The sequence below is a fragment of the Chionomys nivalis genome, chromosome 1 (assembly GCF_950005125.1).
Source record: "Chionomys nivalis chromosome 1, mChiNiv1.1, whole genome shotgun sequence".
NCBI lineage: Eukaryota > Metazoa > Chordata > Mammalia > Rodentia > Cricetidae > Chionomys > Chionomys nivalis.
The window spans coordinates 62,944,436-62,952,503 of NC_080086.1; positions in this window are offsets into that span (position 1 = coordinate 62,944,436).

The following is an 8,068-nucleotide window of genomic DNA, read 5'->3' on the forward strand; positions in this document are numbered from 1 at the left end:
CAGACAGAATGCTGGGAGAAAGAAGCCGAGTGAGGAGTCGCCATGATTCTCCCACTCCAGACAGACGCAGGTTAAGATCTTCCCTGGTAAGCCAGCTCATGGTGCTACACGGAATATTAGAAATGGGTTAGATCAATATGTAAGAGCTAGCCAATAAGAGGCCGGAACTAATGGGCCAGACAGTGTTTAAAAGAATACAATTTCCGTGTAATTATTTGGGGGCATAAGCTAGCCATGCGGGCGGCCGGGTGCCGGGGTCGCAGCCCCGCCGCTCTTATTACAACAGAGAGAGAGAGAGAGAACGCATTGTCAAAAGGTCCTGAATAAACTGCAGCAGGAAGAGCTCCGGTGTTGCGTCCTTCTTGCTGGCCGAGGTGGGCGTGACAGTATATAACGGTTCCATACAAAGCACAAAACACTTCATTTTCTGATGTGCAATGCAGCATTGCAAGAGATTTTCTTTGACCAGTATAATTAATTGTTGGACTATTTGGTTACAAGGTGAACATCAGAAATTTGAGGTTAAAAGTTGAGTGCCCAGCCGGGCGGTGGTGGCGCACGCCTTTAATCCCAGCACTTGGGAGGCAGAGGCAGGCGGATCTCTGAGATTTTGAGACCAGCCTGGTCTACAAGAGCTAGTTCAGGACAGGCTCCAAAACCACAGAGAAACCCTGTCTTGAAAAAGCAAAAAAAAAAAAAAAAGTTGAGTGCCCACTGTTTCAGAAGTGAGAAATTGCATAAAATGTTGTGGTACTAGAAAAGTATAAAATCACCTTGGGGTGTGTGTATAAGGGGTATATGAACCAATTCAATGTCATGATTAGACTTGTGATCCATGCCCTGAGATAGTATGTCCATACATTTCAAAGACCAAAGTATTTCGTGATCCCAAACACCAGATATGGGAGTTACTCATGCAGCCAAGGTGATGGTGCATGCCTTTAAACCCATCACTCAGGAGGCAGAGGTAAGTGGGGTCTCTGAGGCCTACAGGGAGTTCCAGGGCTGTTACACAAACCCTTTCTCAACAAAACAAAAAACACCATAACTTATGCTGTAAATTTCGGTTTGGGAAACATTGCCCACGAATGATCTGTTTGCAAAGTTGGTTAAAGTATTAGAAGTAAAACCTGATGTGCTGAAGAAGAGCTAAATGCATGTGTTAGTGACTTCTTAGGGAGATAGCTTCATGCTGAGTATGGCACCAGGGACATGTCAAAAGAAATAATTGCACATAAGTCTAGCTCGGTGAACCATGGATTTATTACAGGCACTTACGTGACTCAACAGCTTCTGCATCACTGAAAAGTCCACCCTAGCATGTGTTACGACAAACACATCAAGTAGCTCCCTGTACAACTTAACAGGTAGCCTGGCGTGGGTGTCTACTCCAGCAATTTTTACAGCTTTGGGAAACGAGGCCTTGAGAAGATTGTAACTTGCTGAGTTTTTAAGCCTTATTTCTTTGTCTGAGTTCTAGGAGCCTCCTTTAGGAGGTAATGTTTTCAATAAGGAAGTAGCTTTATGACAACGTATTCTGCTTCTAGTTTTTCAGCATTTGACGGAGTGGTTGGCTAAAAGATTGGTAGGTCTAAATTTCTATGGTTTTTAAGTTACAAGTATATGATTTTCTATATCATTTTGAATACATTGCTTTTGCAATGTCTTAGTATCAGGTGAACAGTGTGCATATAGAAGGGGTCCCAACTGCTGTTACTCATAAAATACTTGTTCTACAAATCAGCCCAATCTTCCAAGTGCTGTGCCTATATGAGTTCAAAGCAAAGATCCTATCATGAGTAGTTGCTAGTATGAACCACTTATTGAAGTTGGAAATTCAAACACTTGGGTTAAATAAATGTTCAAGAGTAGGTTTTGAGCCATCAATATTTTACAGGTTTCCAGATGGTTCTAATATGCTACCAGATTGAAAACCACTAGCTTAGATGACTACAGACAGGTATTACTGTCGGAATAGGAATTTCAGAGCAGCTACAATGCTAAGTCTCTTAATTACTGTGGTTTCAGGTTTTTGTTACTTTGCATGTCTTATAAAGAATTGGCCCAACTACAAAGTTGTTGCTCATAATTAATAAAATAACTATCTGATGGTAAGGTCCATGGTATAGTACTTCAATCTTTCAGTCTATGTTTATACTAATTGGCTCAGAAAAAGATTTATGAATGAGGCATATTGACGTACCACTTACAAGTCAGCCACATGTGATCACTGGAGCTCTTGGGGGAACTCTTCTGGTCAAGAATTGATTAGAGTTTGATGTTCAGTACTATATATTTCTGGCTGATTTAGGGACAATCCTATTTAGGGATATATTAAATATTTTGTATAGTACTTCAATACAAAATTAGATACACGGGGGCTAAAGAGATGGCTCAGCAGTTGAGAGCACTGGCGGCTTGACCCTGCTTCCTGAGTGCTGATATGTGTGCTACCATATCCAGCAAAGATTTTATTACTTTGTATATGTCTGAGTGATTACCATATGTATAGCTGCTGAGGCCACAAGAGCATGTTGGATACCATGGTGCTGGACTTACAGGTGGTTGGAAGCTGCCCAGCATTCGTACTAGAAACTGAACTTGGAGGTTTTCTGGAAGAGTAGCACATACTCTTAACTGCTGAGCAATCTCTCCAGTCCCTTATGTTTTGTTAAATTTTCTTTATATGTGTATTGGTGTTTGCCTACTTGTATGTCTGTGCACCATGTGTGTGCCTGGTACCCACAGCGTCAGAAGAGGGTATTGAATCAGGAACTGGAGCCATGTAGGTGCTAGGAGCTGAACACAGAATTCAGGTCCTTTGAAAGTGCAGTCTTTTGGTGGGAAGTGGGAATTAAAGCAAGCTTTTAATTAGAACTTTATATACTGACCAAGATAAAATTTGGTCAGGATCACTCCATAGAAATGCTACAGGTGAGTTCACCTGAGGCACAAGTTGTTGGGGCTTGTATGTCCAAAACCCATAGGCCACTGTACTTTTCCATGAGGCTTTGTTATTTTCAAGAACTACAACTCCCAGCATTCCAGGAAGTTACCTGGTCCTTGGGCAGATGGGACTTAGAAGTTAATTTTTTTTTTTTTTTTTTTTTTTTGGTTTTTCGAGACAGGGTTTCTCTGTGGTTTTGGAGCCTGTCCTGGAACTAGCTCTTGTAGACCAGGCTGGTCTCGAACTCACAGAGATCCACCTGCCTCTGCCTCCCAAGTGCTGGGATTAAAGGCGTGTGCCACCACCGCCCGGCCTAGAAGTTAATTTAAGGCATAACATTTCTTAGTTGTATCTTGTATCTTGGGTCAAATCCTTAACTCTTTGATGGGTATCAGTTTACATTTAGATCTAATAACCATTAGCTTAATGGTACCCAAACAGGAATTATTGTATCAATGGTGTAAGAGCCAACAGTAATTATCAGAAGCAGAAGGGCCAAAGACCCTGTGATGGATAATATCTTTGTTCTGTATAAAGGATGCTGTATTGTATAGTATTGTAGACCTATTTGTTAATGAACATGCCTGTTGATAAGCCTGATCCCATTTTTCTGATATATCGATTGACATAGATAACCATTTTGTCCCCTAAGTCAGGGAATTTTCTTTTGTCTCAGCATTTCCAGCCTGTTAAGGGGAGCAGGGATGATGTACTCTCTTCTTTAATTCTGGCTGAAACTGGGGCATTGGTTGTCAGGGCCAGGAAAGTTGAAAGGCTAGTCAGTGACCAGGCAATGGGACATTTATCAGATGTATCTGGTTAGCTGATCCAGGTGAAGGGACAGCAGTCACCTCAGTTTTTAGCAAGTCTAGAACTCTGCAGCTTACAGTTTGCATGTGCTTCCCGAATAGTGACTGTCAGCAAAGTGGAAGTCAGAAGTTAAAATTCAGAAATTTAAAGAAAAACCTAGTATTTGGAAATTGCACCTTTGGCCTGTGACAGGTAGCTCCAAATCTTATGTGGAAGAGTAACCAGTGTTCTTAGTCACTGCTGAGACATCTCTCCAGTTCCTTAACTAAGTTTTAGAATCAGGTTAACAATGACAGAAATGTCTTGGACTAAAATAGCTGTGAAATAAGCAGTAATGTGTAGAAGGCATGGTGGTGGCCAGGTGGTGGCACACGCCTTTAATCCCAGCACCCAGGAGGCAGAGGCAGGTGGATCTTTGTGAGTTCGGGGTCAGCCTGGGCTACAGAGTGAGTTCCAGGACAGGCACCAAAGCTACAGAGAAACCTTGTCTTGGGGGTGACAAAAAAAGGCATGGTGGTGTGTGCCTGTAATCCCAGCAGCACTAGGAATTCAAGGCCATCCTTGGCTACAAATATTTCAGGCCATCCTGGACTACCCCAGACCTATCTCAAAACAAAACACAACAAAAACCTTATAAGCCTACACATGCCATGCCGGAGAGGTGGGAAACGGGTCTCATAAGTGAATATAGGCAGGGCTGTTTTCCCTCTGAAAACTCTAGAGAATAAATGTGTGTGGTGCTGGGTATTGAACCCAGGGTCTTGTGCATGCTGGATAGGCACTCCATCACTGAGTTACATCCTTGCCTTCTGCTTCTAGCTGCTGTCCACATCCTTGGCTTTTGCCATGTCAGCTCCCCTTTACTCACAAGATGACAAGTCTCCACCGAACTTTGGCTTCCCTGTTATGAGGGCCCTTCTGATTCCATGGAAACCACTAGAGAACATGGGATGGCGCCCATTTTTGAGTTCCTTAGTTATACCTACAAAACCTCTTTTGGTCTGTAAGGTAACAATTTTCAGGTCCTACCAGGCAGTGGTGGTGCACACCTTTAATCCCAGCACTTGGGAGGCAGAGGCAGGCAGATCTCTGTGAGTTTGAAGCCAGCCTGGTCTACAGAATGAGTTCCAAAACAGGCTCCAAAGCTACAGAGAAATCCTGCCTTGAAAAGCCAGACAAAACAAAACAAAAAGAACATAAAACAAAAACAAAATTAGGTCCCAGGGGATAAGGGTGTGGGCATCTTTAAGGGCTGTGTTTGGATGTTTTTGTTGTCATATCTCCAATAAATTCTGGAAAGAGGAAAGAACAGTATTTGATTCTCATAGAAGGGGTGAAACTTGGAAGTGTTCTTCCAGTCAATTCAATCTACTAAGTTTCCTACCGTGCTTCTGGTGTAGGTGACAAAGCAAGGCCTGAATGGATTGAATTGGCAAGAATAGATTGAGTTGTCCCAAATCAGGATTCTTCTTAAAAATTTTACTCTTTTTTTTTATTCAGTTGTTTTATGTATATGGGTGTGAATGTGGAGGCCAGAGGACAGTTTTTAGGAGGCAGTTCTCCTATCATGTGACTTTCAACATACAATGACAAGCAGCCACGTTTCTTTGAACTGTGAACTGGATGTGGTGCTGTACTTGGCAGTTCCTGCACTTGGGAGACTGAGGCAGTATTAGCATAGAGTTCAAAGTTGGTCTTGGATATAGGAAGACCTTGTCAAAAAACAAAACAAAAAACAAACAAACAAACAAAAAACCCAACAACAAACCAATCCAGAGGTAGTGGTTGCACAACTGTAGTCCTGGGAATCAGAGGCAGGAAGCAAGTCTTTTTGAAGCCAGGTTTGGGGACATAGGTCTTTAATCCCACTACTGTGGATTCAGGTTAATCTGTGCATTTGAGGCTAACTTGATCTACATATGGCCAGGCCAGCAGAACATCCTAGTGGGACCCCCGCCCCCCCCCGTCTTTGTGTGAAGATTGCCCATTCTTGTTTGGAATAAAATATATAACATAATGGGTACAACACAGCAAATGCAATGGCTTCAAGACATTTCTAATTTTACAGAGAGAGAGAGGCTCTAGGCCTGGCAATGGACTCTCTACTGCTCATGAGACTTTCATTTCTCAGTCCAAGTTGGCTGTTCCTAATTAAGGTTGCCTCTCAGAAAAGGGAAAGGGGAAGAAAAGGGAAAAGGTCAAGACTTTCTTTTTTAAATATGTGTTCTAGGTATTTAACCTGGTAATCATTCATTTCATGAAGTAGAGTGATGAACACCTCTCTGACTCCATTTGTTGTGAAATATTTGTTTAACTATGTGGCATTTGTTTATGTTTTCTGAATAATTATTTAATTATGTAAAAATGTGTTGCTGTTTTCCTTTGCCTGCCAAAGGCACCTGATTGGTCTAGTAAAAAGCTGAACAGCCAATTACGAGGGAGGAGGTATAGGTGCAACTTCTAGGGAGGGAGAGTAAGTAAGGAGGAGGAATTTAGCTAAACAGACACGGAGGAAGCAGGAAAGTAGGACATACGGAATGAAAGAAAGGCAGAGTCTCACAGCAAAATGTAGATGAATAAGAAATAGGTTAAAGTTAAGTTAAAAAAGCAACTGGAGCCGGGCGGTGGTGGCGCACGCCTTTCATCCCAGCACCCGGGAGGCAGAGGCAGGCGGATCTCGGTGAGTTCGAGGCTAATCTGGTCTACAAGAGCTAGTTCCAGGACAGGCTCCAAAGCTACAGAGAAACCCTGTCTCAAAAAAAAAAAAAAAAAAAAAAACCCAAACGAAAACAAACAAACAAAAACAAAAGCAACTGGGACAAGCCTAAACTAAGGCAGAACATTTTGTATTTAATAAAAAATCTCTACGTCGGGCTGGAGAGATGGCTCAGCGGTTAAGAGTATTGCCTGCTCTTCCAAAGGTCTTGAGTTCAATTCCCAACAACCACATGGTAGCTCACAACCATCTGTAATGGGGTCTGGTGCCCTCTTCTGCCCTGCAGGCATACACACAGACAGAACATTGTATACGTAATAAATAAATACTTAAAAAAAATCTCTGCGTCTTTATTTGGGAGCTGGTTGGCTGCCCAAAGGAAAATGCCAGCTATGTCTATTTCCATAGTTTTTCCCTCCCTTCAAACTTATGGACAGTTGAACAGAAAAAGCCAAATGAACTCCACAAATCTCTAAATATAAAATGTCATGGTGCTTTAGTTATGCATACATAAAGGGGTAAGGAAAACTTTTGGGGCTCCTGGCCCAAAGTCGTTATTTGGTGATATCCGCATACCTAGTTACAAGAAGTGGGAAGACAGGTTCTAGCCGGGCGGCCATTTGCCCACTTACATAGATAACTCTTAAGTACCTGTCCAATCCTATTTGATCCTGAACTCCTCCTAGTGCAATGCTTTCCTTGAGAATCTGTGTACCAATGGTTGAGTCTAATGGTAGAATGACCAGGAGCAGGGAAAGTCAATATAGCGGGCTGACTATGGCCCAGATGTATAACCAAAATGACTGCTGAATGTACAGCCAAAACAAATGCTATCAGGTTCCCCCACACTACCCTTCCGGTGATGCCATTGTGGTTTTTACCATCATAAATGCTGTAACCCTGAGCTTTGGTGCAGAGAGAGAGTGCTTTGGGACAGGAGCCTGCCATCAGCTGCTGGCTAATAAAGGACTCTAATTTGGCCTTATATGCATGGTGGTTAATATTCTTGCCTGAACTGTGACATGAGTGTTCTTAATACAAACTCAATGGGAGAGCCCACCACCGTTTCTAGCGCCCAAATCTCTGGCAAGTGTCTCATGTAGTCTCCAGCCCCCAAGTACTCCAGGTAGCCTTTTCTTCTCTGGACCTTACCTCTGTATTTTATTTTCTCCTCATTACTTTTTTTGTTTATTTTTCGAGTCATTGTTTCTTTATGTAGCCCCGGCTGTCCTGGACTCACTTTGTGGACCGGCGGTCTTCCGAACGGTGGAATCAAAGGTGCCCAGCCCTTCTCTTTAGTTTCTGAGGCAGGGTCTCACTATGCACCCCTGGCAGGCCTGGGACTCTCTATATCAACCAACCTGTCCTCCCTCTTACAAAAACCTGAATGCTAGGATTAAAGGCATGGACTAGCAAGCATAGCCTTAAATTTGTAATTAAAACGGTGGTCTCTGACTTCTGGGAATGTGTGGAGAAAGGCCTGATTCGTTGGCTCACACCTTTCTTTCACGATCACATTCACCCTGTCAGTTTCTTGGGAACAGTCACTTTTAATAATGTATAATAACTAAATGATGGAGGTGGGTCTTGTATCT